Below are 23879 nucleotides of genomic sequence, written 5' to 3' on the forward strand. Positions count from 1 at the left end.
TGATTCTAAACAGAGAAGTTTCTCCTCTGACTTGTAATGATGATTTCAGAGAACTGTTGAAACAAAGTGCCTGATTCCTTAGCTTCAAAACCAAAAATCAGCACAGGTAACCAATGGCTTGTCTATCAATAATTCAATATATCAAGATCCATATCGAAGTCTTATATAGCGCACGTATCTACAAACAAGGTACTCAAGGCGCTGAGTATTACAAACTTTCAGAAAGATAGGTAATTGCAGTGATCAATTTTGAGACCCAATTATTTAGCACCTTATAAGGGTTTACAAGGTGCTCTGGCGCATACAGCAGCCACAGCCAGGAACCCCTTCTCTTTTCGAAAAGTGCACTGGGTTCTTTTACATGCGTTACACAACACATGGGACCAACGGCTTTACATCCCATCCGAAGGACGAAGCAATGGTTAGGTGTCTTGTCTGGATCAAAATTGCACAGCAAGGGTCGAAATTGCCACTAGCCCGCTAGCCCGGGACTACCAGATTTACAGCCGGGCTACTAATTTTTCCAGTTTTATAGCCCGACGGGCTAGTGGAAAAATAATGCAAAAATCATCATCACAAACAATAAAGAACTATGTTATTGGTGTATTGTAAAGTTTGAGCCGTGACGCGAGACATATAATGTGTCTTTCGGGCTACCAAAATCTAATCAGGGCTACTAAAAATTATTGGTCACTAGCCCTGCTGACTACCATGGAATACACTTAATTTCGACCCCTGCACAGTCAGATCCTGATCGCCCTCGCGTTCCCACTGGAGCTTATTTCTCTTTGATCGCCTCTTGACCGCCCTTTCGGGGTCTTAATCGCCCTTTTCTTGAATTGGGAGATCAATGCGAGGTCCAGTGGGAACGGGGTCTTAGTGACGCTTCTCGGCTAAAACTTAAATTTATTTGCTCATTAAGAAGCTGCAAAAAACAAAAAAAGGGTATCTTTGTTAAAAACACTTAATTTTTCTGTGACAGAAAAACTGGCTTTTCAAACTGGTTTTATGGAGCTTCTTTTATCTAGAATGAAAATTTATTTCCACAAAGACTAACAAACACGCAGGCTCCGTGTGTTTTGGCAGTTCTTTGAAATTAGGCCAAGGTTTTGTGTTTGAGTTCAAACGTGGACAACTGAAGGTTTCGCTCATTATATGCAGATGAACTTTGGTAATTAATACCATCACTCTAAAGTCTACACTGCAAATGTGCATAGACCACTCTAACAATTAATATATAGGTGTATTTTGCAATGGGAGTGTAAATGACATTCAGGTTATACCCTAAAAATGTTAGACATTTTTAAAACGGGTGAATGAACTTTGCTTATAATAAGATTACTCTATGAGTGCACACTGCCAATTTGCAAAGCACTATACATATCCTTACTTAAATTCTTTCAATGGGAATGTTGTTAGAAAAATTCACAAATTAACTTGAAAAGCTTCTAGACTTTTTCAAACTTATTTTGAAAGACATTAGTTGTATAAAAAAAAAAGGGAAAAAAATGATTTTCGTAGGATTGAAACTTTGAGTGGTAAACAATCTCTTTTAAGTAGTGTTGTTTCTGAAAAGAACCTCTCAAAGAAAAAAATGTTGTTCATTCATCCCCCCAACAAATCTCTAATTAACTGCTTTAATTGACAAACTACCACAATGTCAGTCAATTTGAGATTGTTGTCTGCTCACATACTTTTCACTCATCACACATTCTAGTCTCGTCTTCGCTGATCATGGATTAACAGAAGCCATCGGCAGCAATCTCTCAAGCCTCAAACTTAAAGGAATCAACTCATGCTTTCTCTCAAATCCCTTCACCATGAAATGCTCCAAGAAGTGTTGGCATAACTTTAAAGGTCGACTGCTCTTAAAAAGGAAGGTTTGCAATTAATGGCATTAAAAACTTTTGGTTTGAAGCCTACATCAGCTTTCGATAGTATAAAGCATTTTGAGGAACATTTCACTTTGAAGTAATGTGGCTATGTAAAAAAGACATCAGTTTTTATCCCCAAAATTTAAATCTGAGAATATTCCTCACATGTATTAGGGATTACTCTTCCTGTATATGGACATTTTGATCGCTAAGGTTTTTTCGACAATATCTAAAAAAAACATGACCAACCTTTTGAAATTAAAACTTTCAAATGTTAGTTTCATTGTATACAATCATTTACATGTAAATGTATAGGATTAAAAAAAACAAACGGTTCCCAAAACCAAAGGTCTACTTTGCCTTTCGGCCAAAAGGAAGCGATTCCCTCAAGTACCTTCACCAAAAAAGCTCACGGAAATCTTGGTATAAATTCAAAAGTCGAATGCTCTTTAAAAGTCCACAGTCCCCTTATCCCAAGGACAGGAATTTCCAGCCAGAAAATTAATTATACCCTGTCCTCAAGACTCTGAGTGGGAAAACTAATTAAACACACAAATTGTGACAAGAAAAAAACCCAGACATCTGCAAAGAGGAAAAGCTGGAGAGAATAAAAAAAAAAATGTGCCAAGTTGTGACTGATTGAAAGAACTTGCGACTGATTGAGGGTTTTATCAACGATGATTGTTGCTGGCAGTCAAACTCCCAAGGCTATATTTAACATTGTTAGCTCCTAACGAGAAGGCTCTGTTCATGATATATTATAATCTGCAACCCAAGAGCAATGCACTCTTTCTTTTTTCATTATAGTACCTACAAGAATCATTGCAACATTTGATCGGGATCGTGGACAGTCAAATTTCACCGCAGACAATGGGGGTTTAGAACAATACTCTCTCCCCCCCCCCTCTAGCAACAGCGAGCTGCTTCAGCGCTGGTTGACAATAGTTCACTTGAGCACAAGCCCAGGCAGTCAAATTATCAGCAGAATTATTAATATATAGCTTTTCATTATTTATAAAAGTACAGGTTAATTCTGGATAGAAGCAAGCATATACATTTTGCTTTTATGCCATAAAGAGAAAAACAAAAAATGCAATGTCTGGACTCCGAAACACACGCTAATTACATTACCTTCAGAATGCTTCCATATGGCCATTTGTTGTCATTAAACCTGGCATATGGCCGACTGTATTGCCAGAGGACCAATTTGGACAAACCAATTTTGCATTTTAGTACACGATTCACTGTACATGCATTGCAATATGTATTCCATTTTGCCCTAATATGCATAAACACAATTTAGCGTACACATGTAGTTTCCGATTCGGTTCAGGCAGATGCATTATCCCTGTATCTAACCATCCCAAACTACACTTGAACCCTTCGTTCTATAATCAAAACAAACCACGACAATCATTTTTCCGATCAAGCGCTAAACTCTCGTCTCTATGCAGGAATCGTTTCAAACTCTCTAAAGGAATTTTTAAATGAAAACTCAAATCGACCCCCAAAACCAAATCACACTCAAACCCTTCGTTCTTATATCGAAACAGACCACGACAATCATTTTTTTCCTCTCTTGCATGTTATTCTTTAGCGCAAACATCTCTTCTTTATACATTGTGTACATGTCATATGCAGGAATCGTTTTAAACTCTCGGCAGGAATGCTCAAAATGAAAACTCAAGCTGACCCTCCCCCTCCCTCGACGACAATTACTGTCACTTATCATTTTGTTTCCCCTCTCTACCATGTATTTCTCAAGCGCTACAATATCTTCTTAAAGACGCTGTATCGTCATACGCACGAACGAAAAATGCTTGCCAAGCATATTTACCTTTGACACAGTGCGACGATAGCTGTTACATTTACCATCCCCGGAGGGCGTACTCTAAATATAGATACGTGCTATTGCAATGGCATGGGATTATACGCACGATACGTGCTATTGCAATGGCATGAGTTTATACACACGATACGCGCTATTGCAATGGCATGGGTGTATACACACGATACGCGCTATTGCAATGGCATGGATTTATTACACACGTCGATCGTGTTTATCTGTGTCTAGAGCTTTTCGTCGTGTTTTCATGTTTGAGTGTGCGCAACCACCGCACCTTTTTATCCGTAGGGAAAGGACCTGCGGGTGTATTATGCGTTTTTGACGGCGCATCAAAATGGCCATGAAGAAGAGGTGAGGAACAGGAAAGTTACCTGGGCAGTATCGGAATCTGCCAGCAAAAGAAGGAAATCTGTGCAAAACAGAGATTATCAGAAGGAAGTACACAGGCTAGGTCAATCCAGCTGATGCGAATGATGAGTTCCAATCAATGCGAGAGCAGTGTAAATTCATTAACTCAAAACTGTCCCAGTTTGTCAAACATCTGATGACAGTCCTGTCCGCGATCTTGTTTACTTACTACACTGTTCATGTTCTAGATCTACCAGTAGACTTCTACTTGTGGTCAAGACCAGAGTTTACGACTAGAATATTCACCAGAAGGTAGGCTATTAAAGTTTTACTCGCATTTTACTCGCTCTCTCCACCTATGTATTAATTTTTGCTTCAGTTCATTGCTTTCGTTAGGTTAGGGGTCCATACTCTCGACAAGCTATGCTTTTTATCGGGCCCCCCTCCACAAGTGATGATATTACGAAAATAATGTTTAAATATTCCTTCTTTTTGTTTTAAAGTGGATTAAAGAATTAATTATAATGAAACAGGCTTCTTATTGATCCTGGTTTTTTTTAAGAAAGAGCTTGGTTTCTGGGTTTTTTATTATAATTTTTTTGTACTAAAGAATATGCCTGCAAAATAGCTGGAAAGGTCTCATTGATTAATTTTGTTTTCATTATAAAAAAATAAAATCTAAATAAACGGTTAATAAGGCCTATGTTTTCACACAGCATGGTCGTCACAGGCATGCAACTGTAACTTAAACAAAAAGGAGGAAATTACAAAATGTCACAAAATTTTGTACGATATTTTTCAATTGAAAGTACTGAGAATAAAAAAAAATTATATCAGCTGATGTACTTGCATGCCTGACATCAGTGTGAAAACGCTTTTCTCCCTGGCATAGTCTAGGGACCCTCTAGAAAAAAATAAACAATACAACTGAAAATGGAGGGGAAAAACTTGGAAGAATAAATAAATGCCTTGTCGTGTAAACAAACGGTATCATAATTTATACTCATGGTCATACCATAAATGTGTTGTGTTTAATTTCACTTTTCAGTGATCAAGATAGTCTACTGGTGTCATCAACGCCAATAAAGAAAACCACAGCAAAGAGACTGTTTGGACCCATGGAGAAAGGAATGACACTAGACCATGCAGATATTAACTCAGAACGGTTAGTAATAAAGTTGTCAAAGGTACAATCTTTCTAAAGGTTCTATGAAGAAGGGATGGCATTCAAGGACCTTGCAACTTGTCTTGTTTTATATATACTAAGGCTACTTGTGAACTGATCAACCACAACGACCGTGAATGCACAAAATAGATAATGGCCTGACGTTTCAACCCAGTCTAATTTCGAAGGCTAAATGCATACACTGTTAATTTTGTTTCTGAACAGACACAATAATCATAATTTGATGTTTGTTCACAAACGTCACTCATACAGGTTAAACAAGTCTAGGTTGTTTTTGAAAGAACATTTATTGTAACAATTAGGATGCCTTTTATTCCAAATTACGACTAAACAGAAAAACAGTTAAAACTTTTAACTTGCCAATAAATAGACAGAAAATGCCTTGCCTTTATGCACTGCAAAAACTGGGGTGTAAAAAATTAACACCAATGTATTTTCACTTTATTGAGACCCTAAAAATAACCCAAATTAAAGGAACACGTTGCCTTGGATCAGTCGAGTTGTTCTTTGAAAAGCGTAACCGTTTGTAATAAAAAGCATATGGTTAGAAAAATGATTCAAAAGTAGAATACAATGATCCACACAAATTTGCCTCGAAATTGCAAGGTTTTCCTTTTACTTTGCGAATTAACACGGTCGGCCATTTATGGGAGAAATTTGACGCCCACAGATGGCCGACTGTGTTAGTCGATGAGGTAAAAGGATAACCACCCAATTTCGCGTAATACTAGTGTGGATCATTATATTCTACTTTTAAAATATCTTTCTAATCATAATGTATTTTATAACAAACGGTTACAAACACTTTTCAAAGACCAACTCGACCGATCCAAGGGAACAAATGAGTGTTATTTTCATGTTGCTAAACACCCAATGATGTAAACAATAAGTTGTTGTTTGTACATGTATCTTTGTTTGACATTGATCTTGTGTCAATTTTAACACCCAAGTATGTGCGCGTGTATCCTTGAATGTTTCGTAAAAGTAAGCTGTTTCCAAAATCAGTTGTTTTTGTTATATCAACAAACTACACCTCTAGTAACTAAATAAACCTTCCAAAGGATATTCTTAGGAACATACATATTCATTTCAATACATCCTCTTGTAATAAAATTCTTCAATTTTCAAGAGCTCCAGAACACTTTAACTCGTCAAACCAAGGTGTATTTTTCTGATCTCATATTATTATTTCCCTTTCCCAGGTTTCCACAGGTAAAAGAAATGGTCAGCACATCCCAAGCCCAAACCGCAGCCCTATAGCTACATCACAGATTCGATGGAGAGGATTGCAGCTAAAAGATCATAAGTGGGCGGGGCGGGTACATGGTTATTTATCATAGCATGTCACTTTTAACTTTATCTGATGATAATCCACAACGCATTTCTTTCACCATTGCAAAAGTGCCAGCCCCATCCATAGAAAAACTAGTCTAGGAGAGACTTGATGGGATGAACAAGAAGTAAAGACATTGGAAATCTCATTCTTTTCACTTTGAAAAACAAAACCACTTGTTTGTTTGGGTTGAAATCATACATGTTCTGTAGTGCAGCATTGCAACACTAAATTTAAAAGATGTGTAAACTATTTTAATTTGTGGGTCAGTCCATCAATGGTTTTAAAACCATTGGCGTTACATGATTTAAAACTATTGCAGGTTAAATATTTTGTAACGTCTGTTTTATAGACACTTTTTGGTAGTTGTCAAAGACCAGTTTTCTCACGTTGAGTATCTCAACATTTATATGCACAAAATGACAAACCTGTGAAAATTTGAACTCAATTGGTCATCAAAGTTGCGGTAAAATAATAGAAGAAAAAAACCCTTGTCACACCAAGTTGTGTGCTTTCATGTCTTGATTTTGAGACCTCAAATTCTAAATCTGAGGTCTCGAAGTCACATTTGTGGAAAATTACTTCTTTCTTGGAAACTAAGTTACTTCTGAGGGAGCCGTTTCTCACAATGTTTTACACTATCAACAGCTCTCCATTGCTTGTTACCAAGTTTTTATGCTAACAATTATTTTGAGTAGTTTACCAATAGTGATCATCTTGAAGATTGTTCATATCAGCCAAAATCACAACTATCAGCCAAAATTAACTCCCACTTTAATTTCCTAAATACATATGTACCAAGTGGAAGGTCTCATTTCTGACTTGATCATTAAATTTAACAAGTTGAGGTAAAATGACGTGTTCTTGGATCATTTTCTTGTCTTTTGAGTATGTCCTTGTTATGAATGATACACCTTTGAATTAATGTAATTTCTTTATCCATAGTTTGTTTTTATTAATCTTATTCCTCATTTTGCCTTGACCCATATACATTGATGTGTCAATAGCATACTCAGTACTTCCACCAAATTCTGTGAAAAAAAGCAAGCATGTTACTCGGGTGGGATTCAAACCAATGACCTTTGCAATTCTAGAGCCAATTACACTAGTTTCTATGACACTGCTCTAGAATTGCAAATAATAATAATATAATAACATGCATTTATATAGCGCTTAATACAAAGTTTCTAAGCGCTGCAAGGGTCGTGGGTTCGAATACCACCCAAGTAATTTGTCTGTGATGTTTTTTTTTTCAAAGATTTTTGATAAGTTCCAAAATACAGTGGCTCACACGCTTCGGTTTATATGGGTAAAACCCCAATAAATATTCATAATCCCTGATGCAAATAAAACATATTCTAAATCTCATATTGTTGTTATACTTAATATTTTTGTGTGTAAAAAAAATTCACTATGTAGAAACCAGCTACATACAGCTGCTTATAACAACCCTCCTATGTCTCGATTGCAAAAATTAATGAGCTGAGCTTATAAATTAGTGTGGAGACACTCATACTAAAATATGCAACAAATAACAACGGGAACAGATTGTGCGAGTTTTAAAAGTAGTTTGGGTTTGAACAATGGAAAAGTAATTGGAGTGAGACTTGAACCAGCAATCTTAAGATTAGCGTACATGCACTCTAACAAAATGAGCTAGCCAGCACTATGTTGGCTGTGTCCCTATTAATCAATTTCTGATGACAAATAGGGACACCGCCAGCATGGGCTGGATAGCTCAGTTGGTAGAACACTTGTACGTTAATTCAGAGGTCATTGGTTCATGTCTCACTGCGGTTAATTTCTCTTTTTTCAAACTCAAGCAATTAAAATATTTTAGAACATGCTGAAAAATTGCAATATTATTTGTAATAAGAGCCTTCGAGGTCTGAACCCAATATAAACACCATTTGGTGCTAGAAACCTATCCCTTATTGATAAAACAAAACACATGGGATGAATCTACGGTTTATAGCACCAAGTCGCCCATGCTGCTAAAAAAAACATGCTGCCTATTATGCTGCATGCTGAAAAACTGTCATTATTGTGGATTTGCTCTGCTGCCAGCATGTCATCCCTGTAATCCATGAGCTGTGTGTGTGTGTGTGTGAGGCACCCATTTCACCTTCTAGTGCAAAACTTATTCTCCTCCAGCAGCGTTATATCCCTGCGATTTCTACATCTGCACAATGGCAAAACTTCTTGAGGGGGAGCTTGGGGTTCATGGCTTGTGCTTGTTAGCTGCAGAATGCAATTGACATGCTGCAAGCTGCTGTCTCTACAGCTCTGCGGTTACATTTTCAACCTCCTTGGAAGAGCGTTGAGATATTTCTGAAACGGTAGACACACATTATTGTTATTTACATTCAGGCATATTCATCCTAGGGTGTTTGACAATGTGTTGCTCTTGGGAAAACCAGACAACTGTGATAAGTGTACGATAGCCTTACACCGTGAAGATCAGCCCTTCCACTATCTAAACTATTTGTTGTTGTTGTTTTCCAAAATTACCAGTATATCATGCCTGCACCTGCTCTAAATGTTTTATTTTATGTATTTATTTTGTATTTGTATATGCCCCTGTAAATATTTCCCTAATTTTTGGTTTGTAATTTTATGGTTTGATTTATAGTGTTTTTATGTGTATAAATATTATTTATTGTTCTACCCCTTGCCTTGCTGTCTTTCTTCATTCAAGTTCAGTTAGTTTTCCATATACGTAAATATTGTTTTATGTTGATGAAATTCATCTATATATTTTCACAGACTGATTCAGGTACATGCAGCTCCTGTAAACCGTATAGACATATTTTAACTTGTATTTGTACAAAAAAATAATAAACATTCAGAATACCTTGATATTGCTTTCTCTTCTTGAATTTGTTTCGCACAGCATCAGATTTGCCTGTTCTCCCCTCGCCTTCAGTTGTTTCTGAATCCGACTCCTGAAAAAATACAGAATTTAATTATAGTGCCCTATCCGTTTGCCATAATAAATTGCTGTAAACAAATTGTTGGGTTTTTGTTGTAACATGTTTTCAGATTTACATTTAACTTACACATTTTGGGTAGTAAAAAGCTTCTCTTAAAATGTTACTTGCTGCAAAGTATTGAAGCATTTGGTAAAACAAAGTCACGCAAAATAATCCATCTCCGTTTTAGCACGCATGTAAAAACGTAATTACCAGTTATGCTATAAATACTAGTATAACTTACTGGTAACATATTTTACATGCTGTAATAATTGTTCGTCTCACCAGGGTATCAGCAAGTATAGTATTGTAAGGGTAGCTATCAGTATTTACCGTATAAGTTTAATGTAAATCTGTAGATTATAGATATTTGTGTTTTGTGTCCTGATCCTACAAGTACAATAAGTACTCAAACCGTTTGCCGTTTTCTCGGGAGAAAATGATGAAAATTCACCCGTTTTCCAGAACGGTTAATAATAACGAAAGTGACAATAAACACGATTGGATCGACTTGGATAAAACTGGAGTAACAGTAACACATAAGGCTAAAATAGTGGTAACGCTTACTTTACTATTGAGATCCCTGTTGTTGTTCCTCACTTCCTTCCGGTCCTTTTGTTTGTCTTGTGCCACACACACTCGCAAAGCTCGTGGGAAAGCTCCCCGTGTTCCACTGTTTTCTGGCAAGTGTTCTTGCAACAAGCACAGAGTGACGGGCTTACCATGAACAGTGTATTATCTCCGATTCCGCCATCTTTGTATTCACGACGAACTAACAGAGGGTGTAAGTCACCCTCGCAGAACAGCGTAAACAACTTTTATGAGCGAGAGGGCGCTATTGCAAAAACTGGTTTTTCTTTGACGATAGGGGGCCTTTAATGTAGGAATCGTTTGCTCTGCGTAAGAACAGGAATCTCTAAATGAAAATTCAAGTTGACCGGCAAAACCATATCACACTCAAACCCTTCGTTCTCTGATCAAAACAGACCACGACAATAATATGCCTCAGCCTGTGATTTTTTTCTTCTTCACAGAACCCAGGCAAGTACTGAGTATACAGTGCTAACACACATTGGTGTATATGGGTAAAAAACCAAAATGAATATTCTTTATCCCCGATGCAAATTTAACATCTATTAGATAATTTGTTCCTCACTAGCATGTATTTATCAAGCGCTAAGATCTCTTCTTTATACAGGAAACCGTTTCAACAGAAATGCTTAAAATAAAAAACTCAAGCTGACCCTCCCCCCTCCCTTGACGTCAATTACCGTCACTACTCATTTTGTTTCCCCTCTCTAGTAAGTATTTCTGAAGTGCCAAAATCTCTTCTATATTTGTACCGAGGAATCTTTTAAAACTCTCAGCAGGATTGCTTTTAAAAAAGAAAACTCAAGCTGACCATCCCCCACCCCTCGATAATTTCTCTTATTTGTTTTCCCTGCCCTCTCTATCAAGTATTTCTCAAGTGTCAAAATCTCTTCTTTATGCAGCAATCATTTCAAACTCTCTGTAGGAATACTTAAAATTAAAACTCTCAACTGACCCTGGACGATTATCATCACTTCTGTTCGTCGACTTTAAAATCCCAGAAAATGGAGAATGCCATAAAAGGTCAGAGCATTCTGAAGAAAATCGGAGACGTCAATCACAGAGAAAGGGTGATCCTAAGGACTTCTACAATCTTTCACAGGGACTCTGTTTCAGCATGACCACAGGGCATAGTTACTAACCTTTAATAGATCCTAATGGTGCATAGGCTGGACTGTTTAGGCCCGCAGGGGGCAAGGGGGCTCATGTTAAATGGCATGTAAAAAAACACAGGTTCTTCACTGTAGGAATGTAATGTACATGTAGATGGAGTTTGCATACTGCTATAAGAGAACCTAAACAACACTACCCTTCTGAGACTTTAACTTACTCCCAACATGATCTGACTACAGAACTCTTATGATTCCACAGACTATAGAGTCTCTGTCCTTACTCTATGCACAGACTGCTATTTTGTCATGTTTGTATCCAACAATTTATTTCATCGAAGATAAACATAGGGATGTTATGTTATTGATGGTGAGGGGAATGAATTATGATTATAACAATCAATAACCACGAGGGAAACTGGCAGAGTAAACATCAAATGATTTGGTGAGGAAAACATTTTTTTTTTTACACTAGAGCAGGATTCAAACAAAATAAAACTACCTTCAGATTACTTTGCCACTGCTCTACTGAGCTACATTTTCATATCTAGCCCTCTCTGTTGGTAATCTCCCTATTTTAAACGTAACAAAAAGTAGTTTCGGAGGCTGCTTTTTCATCCTAACATAACAGCTGAGAAGCTGAAATGCACATGCTGTGCTGCAACATGTTTGACAAAAACATACCAGAGCCAGGGGCACTGTTGTGTATGGAATGGTTTTTCAGTCCCTACCTGACTGCAGGGGTTTTTCCCGGGAATAATTCAAGTGGGATTTCCTTCCATAACTAAAACCAAAACTTCCTTTCTTGTCTTCTCTCCATAGGGTTCCTGGGTAGTACAGAAATCAAGTTCGCATTTCTTAGTCCTTGGCTTCACAACCACAAAAGGAAATGAAATGAAATGGAAACAAATGCACCATCCTTGAAGACAACATTTGTTGTTTTAGCTCCTTGGTCTCACATGGAGTTACAACCCATAAAGATGATTGTCAATTAGTACCACAATGTACTTTCTCATGAAGCAATCCATAAATTACTGCCTGCTTTGTGTCACATACAAACGCTTCCCAATTCAATACTTTATTTTCTTTGATAATCACTTGTGTTTGTCTTCATTTTCACACAAAGATACTCACCCATATTGGTCTTTATTTTTACACGAAAAATATTTTGTATTTGTCTTTATTAATATAAAAATATGAATAAATTAAAAAAAATAAAAAAATTAAAAAATCGCCTGTGTTTGTCTTTATTTGTACAGAAAAAAATCACCCATATTTTGTGCAGAAAAAAACCCTCGTATTTATTTGTCTTTATTGCTACAGAAAAGTAATCTGTGTCTGTCTCCATTTCTACCGGAAACTGTGTAATATAAGCGCAATCTACATGAAGCCAAACTGATGAACAAGAAACAGACTGTTGATTTTTCTTATGTTCGTGCAAGCTTTGAAATGTTGTTCATATTGTGATTCACTTGAATATCATAATATAAACTCACGGTATGTAAACAATGTGCATTACACCATACAGGAACATTCTGCCTTCCAAAACAGGGTACCACCAAGTGGGTTAACATAAACATTGATGCCATTGTCAACAAACCCTATTCAAAATAATGGTATTTAAAGGCACAGGATATATTTGGTAATTCCTAAAAAATATAAGTGTAGTATTTTCACAAAGTGACCAATCTCGATAGGTCTCTATTACGCATTGGTTTGTACACAGCGCGCTACACGCAAAAATGAAATTTTCATTTTCACAAATTCCACTGATTAGGAATTAATTATTAATTAAAATAGTTTTAGGGATGAAAACATATTGATAGTTCTGTATAAATAAAGTATTCAGCTTTGTTTTCGTCATAAAATAATACAATAAAGTTGGTAAGCAGACTCCGAAAGAGCAGTTCCAAAAGTAGTGCAACTTCAATCGTGATTTTCTCTGAACATGTTTTTTAACATAGTGAATGAGTTAGGTCAGTTCGTGGTACGAACAACGAATTGTGCAACAAGGGTGTTATTTTTTTCTTTAGTTATTTTTCTTGCAACTTCAATCCAACACAGCTCAAATTGTCACAGATTTTTTTTAATTTTATGCAAATATGTTGGAATACACCAAGTGAGGATTCTGGTCTATGACAATTACTACACAAGTCCAGTGCCTTTAATTTTAATTTCAAACATTTCAACCAACCCACAAAGTTTTTGCCGCCTCAATTTATCCTGATGGCCAGGACCTTGTATGATACCTAAATATAGGCTAAAATAACACACACTACAATCATGGTACTAAGGACAACAAATAACAACCCCAATCGGTTTGCCTTTTAACATTTCTAGTCAAGTAACCACTGTGAATGGGGTATCAAAGCATTGAACACACGAGGGCCTGTTACAAAACAACTTCCATGTAGTATTGCGCTACGCACGACTGCATCTAATTGCATTGCCAGATGTGAATATCATTGCATGTGAGGGGTTTTCAAATTAAAAGTAGCCATCAGGGAAAAAAAAGAAGGCCGGCATCGCCGTTCCGTGAACAATTAACCGGACAGATAAATAAAATAAGTCGGTTTCAAATCACACTATGATGGGGTGCTTCCGTCACCTTGATAAAAAACGTTAACCAAACCGTGACGGGTCGAGACTTATTGGTTTGACCCAATCATATTTAATCATATCAATTACTTTATTGGATTGGATTTTATTTTACAAAAGGAAGTTTGATGGATGATCGCACAATCCGACAGCACCTTTTTGTTGTTTACATTGCCAATTCTAAACTGAAATTCCAGTTTTTGAACCTCAAAACACACCGCAAAATTGTCAATTTTCATATTCAGAATATGATCAGCACAGTACAAATACAGTCAGTACTTGATCAAATTGCACAAAGCAAAGTCTCTTCCTTTACATTGTTGCTATGAATCGTGGCCTAGCGGTTAAGAGCTACAGATTCAAGCTCTGGTGTTTCTGATCAGCAGAGTGTGGGTTAGAGTGGACACTATTGGTAATTACACAAAATAATTGTCAGCATAAAATCTTACTTGGTGTTAAGCAATGTAGAGCTGTTGATAGTATAAAACATTGTGAGAAACAGCTCCCTCTAAAGTAACATATTTTTCGAGTAAGAAGTAACTTTCAAAAAAACTAAAAACTCAAAATTAGATTTTGAGGTCCCAAAGTCAAGCATCTGACAGCACACAACTTCGTGTGACAAGGGTGTTTTTCTTCCATTATTATCTCGCAACTTTGACGACCAACTGAGTTCAAATTTTCACAGGTTTTTTTTTATGCATACAGTACGTTGTGAATCCCCCAGTGAGAATACTGGTCTTTGACAATAAACCATTAGCGTCCAGTGTAAGCGAGGCACTTAACCTATCAAAGAACAGCCTGGTGTACAGTATTACCTGTGTTTATTTCAAGAGCAAGAAAGTCGGTACAGTAGTACACCATGAATGGGTTTTGAACTTCGCTCTTGAAGGGGCACAGCAATTTTTCCTAAGGTAAGGGGCACTACTATGAAGAAAGTGGCACCACAGCATAAGCACAGGGCACCACAGCAATTGCTCTGGGTGCTGTGGGTTATTTTGATGTGAACGTTCTATCAGTGTCTCAACACCCACCTTTATAGACGATGTGACCTCTGACGTCACACGAAAACCATAACATGATTCGCGCGCATACCGCCGGGCAAAACCTTTGTGTTTTGGCAGCCAGCTAGAAAGTGTACGCAATCTTACTATGACTACACAACTCTTTGCCCGGCGAAACATGACGTATGTAGTGTTTTATCAACAGAGGGCGGTTTGAATGTAAACATAGGGCACATCGTCTATACAAAACAGTTCACTCCAAACCGAGCACAGAGTTAATGTTCATTGCAAGCAAAGAGGGTATCACTTCTAAATGTAGGCCTACAGTATGCGGAACAAAATCTCTTATTCGGTAAGGGCTTTGACATCGCCAGGGGTGAACATTTCGACTGAATGTGTGCTGTGAGAGCGCCCAGCTCAATTATTAGAGCATCATCCGTGTTCAGCAAGCACTTCAGGAAATTTCGGACCTGAAATTAACCACATTTCTCGGGGTGTCTTGTGCCGTTTTTTCCAGAAGCTTGTACCGGGTTGCCCGGATACAGAAATTTAATATTATGAAAACTTGTGTAATCTATTCACAACTAGGGTATTCTTGGCAGGAAAAAATATATAGTTTACAGAGGGCATCTCCTATTACAGATCTGCCGAAAAGAGGGTTGTCTATAAATTCAGCAAGAAGCCTCTAAGGAATAACGCTGCTCAGTACACGTAAGATGATTTCACAGACCTTAAGTTATAGACATGTCTTCACCCTGTCTAATTCTTCAAACTTATTTATTTATTCATCCATTTTTTTTTCTTCTATAAGATGAGAAGAGTGAAACGGGGACATTCAACTATGCAAACTCCCTACAGTGTAGTTCACTGAACCTTCATAACTTAGACTGACAGGTAAAGTATGATTTCAGAGAACAAATAATACTATTAGATAATCTTTGTGGGAAAGTGCATTTTTATGTGTGTTTTTTATGTGCAAATTTTAAAACAAAGTATTCAGTTTGAGCTATAACGTTTATCTGAGTAAACAAGTTCTCCGAAATACAGTATAGCCGATATGACGGGTATACTGTCATCAAGATGCACAGCAGAAATTATTGCTTACCATATTGAATTGCTTAGCAGACTTTAGAGGTGAACCACTGCAGGAAACCCTGTTGTTTGAGTAATCCAGTACCATACAAATTGTCAATAAGCGCATCAAAGTAAGCTCCAAGTCACAACATCATTCAAGTTTGTAAAATGAATTTTCTGTAAAACACTTGCGTAGTTTCGATTACGTTTTGACGAGTTTCACTACACAAACATTCCATTGTGCTCTAGAAATTATATTCATAATTTTTATAATTTCTTTTCATTTCATTTTTATAAGCCTTCGCGAAAGACTCTGCTAGGGTCGAAATGTAATACGACACTTATTATTTTCTTTGCATTTACAACTTACTCACAATACCATTCAATGTAGGTTCTTTTTAGATGGAAAGTGAATTCCAAAAGCTAATTCTATTTCTCATTTTATTTTACATCACATTTCGAGGTCCACACGGGCCAAATTGGATATTATTCACAATCCGTTTTTAGCAAGGTATAAATAAAAAATGTAAGATATTTACAAGTAGGATTAAAACAAAATGTTAATAAACACGTCTGACAACAGGAATTGCTGAGGAAGACAATCAATAAAAATTACCTAATATTTATATCAGTCATTGACTTCAACTGGCGGATTTGACTTTTTGCGTCACCGACATGTAAAAAAAACAAAAAACATCAGGACTTCATGCGACAATACCCCCCTCTGCCCTTTTCTTCTCAGCAACGAGACAACGTAGCCGTGGCAACCCAGAGAGACTGGCTAGCCCCCACGTTTTGGGGGCGCCAGATTTTATTGATCAGAAAAGGCAATGACGTAGATTTTCCTTGGCTAATTGGTATGAGAGGCCAAACGCTGAAAAACACCAACTAATTAAAGATAAACATTGCCTTGCGGATTCTTGGGATGGATTTTGTTGTTAAGGTGATAAAATGAAAGTTGTATACAACGACGGGGATGTTTGGTAATAAATATTTCAGAGGGATCAGGGGAGGAGGTTGATCGCTTCGTCCTCCATGGTCAGACCCTTGCTCTAAGCTCAGACAAACCTTCATGTTTGCTTTAGAATCTGTTTACATATTATTAGTCTGGCTGCAAAGTATACAATCCAGGCTTGATACTTCACGAAGGGAATGAAGGCAATTGCCTCCATGCCCCCTGGTCATTGCCTTGGTGCTCTTGAGATACTAGTAAAAGTTTACAATTTCCTCATAGGGTGCCCTCTTTCCAATGAGAAAACGCCTTGGTGCCCCTGCCCTTTCAATAACGAACCATACACTTGAAGCATACATGTACAGCCAAAAAGAATAATCCCTAATTTGCATGCACATTCTGAGAAACATTTCATGCAGAAACATTTCTCGAGTCTAAAACTGCATTCCATTAGATGGAATGTTAATACATTATTAACAGCTGCGGTTCTTCCTACCAAGTAAGTTTTTTATGGTCATTAATTTTTGCAGTATTACAAAAGGTATATGCATACCATCCCATATGGTCTAGATAGGCCATTGGTACAGAGGGAAATGGTTACCATCCCACATTCTGTTTTATTGTATAGAAAATCAACTTGCTTACAACGAGTTTTAAATAACCAATAAAAGTCTGCCTTTGCAGAATTCTTGTTTCCTACCCTACCTCATGCATATCACATTAAATTCAAGTTGTTTATGTCCATAAAACCCATCACATTCTTGTTTCTCTAGGCTGAAAGCACAGCTTATGCAGGGATAGAGTTATGGGGTAACATTCCACAAGGCTTGTAGCTTAAAATGTTTACAGGATCAGAATTTATTTCACAAGACTAGAATCTTTTATAAGAAAGTGCATTCTACACAGGTTACCTTTGAAATGGTTTCAATTTGAACACAAAGACTTCTCTCATTTGTGCTATGATGGGTAGGTGTACTTTGATACTCAAAGCAATTAAGGATTGACTATTCTCTAAGTCAAGGTTTGAACATATTTTCTTTCTGTTCAAGATATTACCACTGACTGTTATTCATGAGCTTACTGGCCCTGGGCTTAAATCACTGGCCTCTGGGCCGGTGGTCCAGTATAGAATTCGTGCACTGCCTTGAACATCAACTTGCCTACTGGGCCCAATTTCAAGAAACCTGTATTTTATCGGCACAAAAATTTGCTAAGCACAGAAAAAGACAGTTTAGCAGCCAAAAATACATTACTAGATTTCTGCTTAGCAAAGAAAATTGTCAAGTGTTAATTTCTGCTCAACAGTCTTTTTCCAAATTGGCACTGATGCCGCCCACATTCCAAGTGACCCTAAAAAACGTAAAATGCATCGAAACAGAATTGTCTCATTGGGCGTTGATAATTGAGCAGGTCTGGCCACGGCCACCTTGTCTAAGTCAACATAACAAACTGACCTTGAACTTCACAAAGGCAGACTGTTGACAGTCACACACAAAAAGACACCCTACTTTAACTTGTCTTTCTCTGAAAAAAGCAATTCAATGGTTACTCATGGTGTGTTGACCCAAGGTATCACAAATTGCCGCAATTCTGAATGACTTTTTCGGTTGCGACAACACTTACTGATAATAACATGTTGATACTCAAGGCTGGGGCAAATTTCATAGCGCTACTTAACGGTTAGCACATTTCTGTGCTATAACTACATGTATAGCAGAAACAATTGCTTTATCGTACATGTACCGAGTGAGAACATACACCAAGTGAGAACTGGTCTTTAACAACTACCAAAAGTGTAGAGTGCCTTTAAACTCGCAAACTTTTTACCAGTGTGGTAACAATCACTACCAAGAACTTTTAGGGTTTCTTAAAAAAAAAAGGGGGGGGGGGTATTTGCCTCAATTTACCATAGTATTTGAGTGCAAATACCTGTCTGAGTTTCTAAGGAATGAGGGGGGGGGGACACACAATAAATCAGTAAGCCAACCCCATGTTTACCAAACTTTTACCGCCTATAAAGGCATCTTTGGAATGCTTTGAACTTGTCGACTCAAGCGTCCCTCCTTTTTCTTTTTTTTAATAACCGGCAAACGTGTGCGTAAATATCTTTGAGGAGTGAACACAAAGGAATGTAGGGGAAGATAATGAACTGGTCATAACAATGAATCCTGGCTCACAACATTCCAAGAGACTTTCTTACATGACTATCATTCCGGAAGTGTTTATCCGACACCCGCTGTATCTTCAACATGTCCACACCTCAAGAGCGAAGGTAATCACCCACATACTATTAAAGGCAGTGTTTGGTAATAACTCAAAATAATTCTTAGCATAAAAAAATATTTGGTAACGAGGAATGGAGAGCTGCATGGATAGAGTTCCAATATTACATGTACATCCCATTTAAGTCACTTAAAAGGCACTGGACACTCAAAACTATTATCATACAACTCACTAACAAGCAATTGGAGAGCTGTTGATAGTATGAAACATTGTGAGAAATGGCTCCCTCTGAAGTAACATAGTTTTGTTGAAGAGGTAATTTCTTACTCAAATAACAAAAGGCTTCAGGCCTGAGGTCTTTTAGTACTATTTTAGGCATCTGAAAGCACACACATTTGTGGAAGAAGGGTGTTTTCTGTCATTATTCTCTTGCAACTTTTATGACTAATTGAGTCAAAATTCTCACAGATTTGTTATTGTATGCATAAATGTTGGGATACACAGAGTGACACTAGTCTTTGACGATCATCACCAAAGGTTTCCAGCACCTTTGAACCAACCCACACAATCCTGACTCAAAACAAAACCACAAAATGTAAGAATAACCCCAGTGTCTCCAGAGTTATAACTCTCTCCAATGACAGCATTGATCCCCCATTACCACAATAAAAAGTTCCAAAGGGTCAAGTGCTGTTGACTCCCATTTTGTTTTTGTTGTGTTGGTTTGGGGGGTTTATTGAGAGGGGGGGGGGTGTTTCTGATGATTAACTGGTATCAATAGCTGAGTGGATAATAGCATTTTCTCTATGATAGAAGTCAGTGTTCAATGTTATTACACTAGGCAAATTTTGACACCTAAGGCTGTGAATAACAAAATTGGAATGTGAACCTCTGACCTACAGAGGTCAGCGGGGTCATAGGCTAGGCAAGTGGCAGATCAACAGAATTTCCTTTTTCTTCTTCTCGGTTGTTGATTGCCGGCAAGCCAACATGTCTGACATAATGCAGTTAATTGAATATCCCTGACTGTGTTTTGGTTGGGGCGCAAGTATGCAAGCTTCTCCCTGGACCAACTGTCAAACTGTTGATAAGTGGGAATTGACATTGGTTTGATTCAAAGCCAATGTGTCATTGGAGCCAAATAAGGGGGGGGGGGCTCTAAGTGTACCCACAGGTTTTTTCCCAGTCATCATTTTGAGCCTCACTCAGCAGAGGAAACACTAAACCTAATCGAAGAAAATGGATTCTCAAAAAGCTTCATCATATCAAAAGCTGAGATACTTTTAAACAAATACGTTTGTTATTGCCATTAATTTGAATATTTTTAATAAGTATTTAATAAGCATCCTGTGGAAATATTTCGTCTGAAGTGCCCACACACAACTCTCAACCAATGACAGTTCAACTTCTCACTTTGACCTCAGTGGGGTAATGTTTGTAAAAGTAAGCTTTGAGATTAGAAAAAAACCATTTAACATTACCATCATGAACAGTCATGTACCATCACTTTTTACAGATTTAATCAGGCTGAAAAATAACATTTTGTCGGGGTCATATACACCATGTACATCAAATAATTTATGCAAAATTCCATAAAAATTACTTCTTAAAATTGTTTTCCTGTACAGCCTTGAACTTTTTAAATCCATAAACTCCTTAAAAACACTACCAGCACCTTTATTTTATTTTTATTTTTTAACTAAATGTATGAAGAAATTGATATAAAAAGAGATTCTCCCATCACAAAATTGAACCTTTTCCTTTTCCTTTTTTAAAGTTTGGTGTAATTCCTCTGTAAGCCAATTCAACTTCAAACTAGATCCAACAATAATCAGAAACCCAAGGGGTATTGCAGGAGTTAGTTTTTCCTTCAGGATTTTCGTCAGTAACAAAAAATGCTTAGACTTGCCTTTCACATGTTTTGCGAAAACTCAAGCCCTTATCTGAATCATCAAATATTGTCAACAAATATGTTCACATGTTAGTATTATTGTATACATCTACATTTGTATAGAATTAAAGCAATCGAATGGTTCTGAAAAAGTATGTAATGGGCCAGTAACGTTGTAGTTGTATCCCTTTCTTATCTGTCAAGTTCTTGGTGTTGGTGTGCTTTTGTTTTTTAAAAACTCTTTTAAGTTGAACTGTATAATTTTAATGCTGGCTTTTTATCCACAATTTTTCCCTTTGATTACGACTATTTTTGTTAAGTCTCATTCTTTTTGGTTAAGTGCTGGTTGATTGTTTGTAATTCTTGCTCATTACCGATTGTAAACTGTTTCAGCTTTTAGCTCTTTTTGAAGAAATGTTTATACTGTAGATGTTCTAGTGCAATTCAACCATAATGATTGTCATACAATTTTTAAATATATATAATATAACGCCACAACTGACCCATGCCATCTAGCATTTTATCATACACATACTCTGCTCTAAATATAAAGTGTACTAATGCATATTTTTCTAGTCAAACATTCCCCATAAAATTCAGGAAATGCTAAAATTATTTGGTCTTATAAAAACATTTATATGGCCCAGTAAAAATTTCTGACACAAACAAGACTTGCAGAAACAGTTCTGAAACTCGAGCCCTGTACTATTTTCTATGATCTTGTTTTACACCGTAAATGTATATTATTGTGTTTGAGGTATGCAGCACACGTGTAGCAATTCCATTCTTTCACAAGGATAAAAGTACTTGAAGCAGAAACATTACCCAGGACGATTGGTACTTGTGCCAGCTCGCCATGAATACTAATGCGATCGGTTCGGAGGAGTCAGGTTGTTACCCTAGTTAGGCCTTTCCTTAAAGGAACTGGATTCATCCTCCATTTTCTCACAAAGTGTGAACTCTTAAACATCATTGAGTCTTCAAACAACACCAGGGTTCTGCCCACAGTGGCCATTGCCAGACAACACGCCCTTCACTCAAAATTCCCCACACACCACTGGAAGAACTTTACACCAAACATTTTCCTAATTTTAAAATTCAATTGCAATTTCCTTTCAAAGGTTTTAGCGTAATGTAAAGTGTGGTATATATACCAGTCAAAATGTTACCCATCAGCCATAACTCCATGTAGTTAAGATGTGCCTGGTGCCCCGCTCATTTTTTTAAGAGCAATAATATTTTCTTTGAAGCAGGATTTTTCTGCTAAACAGCTTCCAGATTTCATAGAAACTATTAAGCACCAAAGCTTGCTTCATGTACAGTATGTCATGCAATGTAAGCACAGACAAATCATGTCTAAGATAAAAAGCTAAGCAGCCAACATTCCATGAAGATAATGTTTCAACTGGTGCCCACTCATTACTTTGCTTAGAAAAAAAAATCATTTTAAGGAGTACTTTCAGTTTATGAAATTGGGCCCATACCATCAACCTGAAGAAAAACCTATCAAATTCGGTGGTCATATTTCTTGAGAAGACAGCCAAACCTTTTTTCTTGTGAAGGATTTAGTGCCTATCTATTTGCTAAATTTTGATTTCACCCAAGTTGTTGGGTATTAATTTTCCAGCATATGAAACTATCTTAAGCTATATATTTGTATTGGTACTGGTAGTCGTGCTTGTATCACGTTACTCGTACAAAGTAAGAACCTTCGGTTTAACTTGTACTTTTTTTTCGACCTTCGTACTGCACCTTCAATTACGACAGTCAAGAAACTCAGCATCTTGAAAAGTGTCCAGGCACTGGACTTTGCTATTGAAGGGGGCGAGGCAATTTCTCCATGGTGTACTTCCCTTCGTACGTGTCTGAAAATCATAACTATCTGTGGGAATACATATTCTGAAGGGGGCACTTCAACGCCCATGTACACGTAGGACGGGGTCTAATGTGCAGACTGTGACCAGTGTAATACATGGCTTCCATGCAAAGAATGACAGAGAATATTTCTACTGATTTTGTCCTCTTACTTCTCACTCATTGCTTTCTAGCTTTTGAAAATCTTGTAAAACCCATGATCGGGACTCAAATTTTACACTTTGACACAGGCCTGGGGCCAGAGGCCATAACTTAAAGGCAGTGGACACTATTGGTATTACTCAAAATAAATGTTAGCATAAAAACATACTTGGTAACAAGCAATGGAGAGTTGTTGATGGTATAAAACATTGTGAGAAAGAAGTAATTTTCCAATAAAATGTTTGAATTTGATTTTGAGACCTCAGAACTAGAGTTTGAGGTTTTGGAGTCAAGCATCAAAAAGCTGATGTTGAGATACACCAAGTGAGAAAGAAGCTTTGACAATAACCAGTTGGGCCTGTACAAGCCCTGGAATACTGATTAAACCAGATTTATTCTAAAGAAAACAAATTTCTTTGAGTTGAAATGTTCAAATCAATTTGTCAGTCAACAATCAAATTACAAACATCACTCGGACAAAAACACAGATTTGTGATAGACATGATCAATGTAAGGTGAATAATGATGGACTAGCTTAGCCAGCCAGCCCTCCCCCCTTCCGTATCGCACACACAAACCAATAAGATTTCAGTCAATTTACACACCACTTGAGAACTGATATCAAAACATTGGCCATGAGGACCGTACCAAAATGACAGAACTATTCGCTAACTATTTCCTCAATATATTTGCATTTTCCCCTGAATACACACGAGTTAAACCAGCCGAGAACAAATCCCGTGTTTGCTCAGAGTGTGCTCATGCAGACCATAATTGGCATTTCTGGAGAAGTAAAAAAAAATTCCTTGGATAAATCAGCAAAACATTTTGGCGGGAAAACTGATGTCCAGCACTCCCTAAATAG

General features: G+C 37.2%; 1 protein-coding gene and 1 long non-coding RNA gene across 2 annotated transcripts in view; both read right to left on the reverse strand.

Moving 5' to 3' along the window:
- Positions 1 to 23879, reverse strand: part of LOC139934437 (kelch-like protein 11) — a 64946-nt gene that overhangs the window by 14042 nt on the left and 27025 nt on the right. The window lies entirely within an intron of this gene.
- On the reverse strand, positions 5523 to 9677 carry LOC139935323 (uncharacterized). The gene is made up of 2 exons (XR_011785797.1): positions 9442 to 9677; positions 5523 to 8918 (listed from the first exon to the last, which is right to left on the reverse strand). It is a non-coding gene; the product is annotated as an uncharacterized lncRNA (long non-coding RNA).

This window comes from Asterias amurensis, chromosome 3 (genome assembly GCF_032118995.1).
Source record: "Asterias amurensis chromosome 3, ASM3211899v1".
Taxonomy (NCBI): domain Eukaryota; kingdom Metazoa; phylum Echinodermata; class Asteroidea; order Forcipulatida; family Asteriidae; genus Asterias; species Asterias amurensis.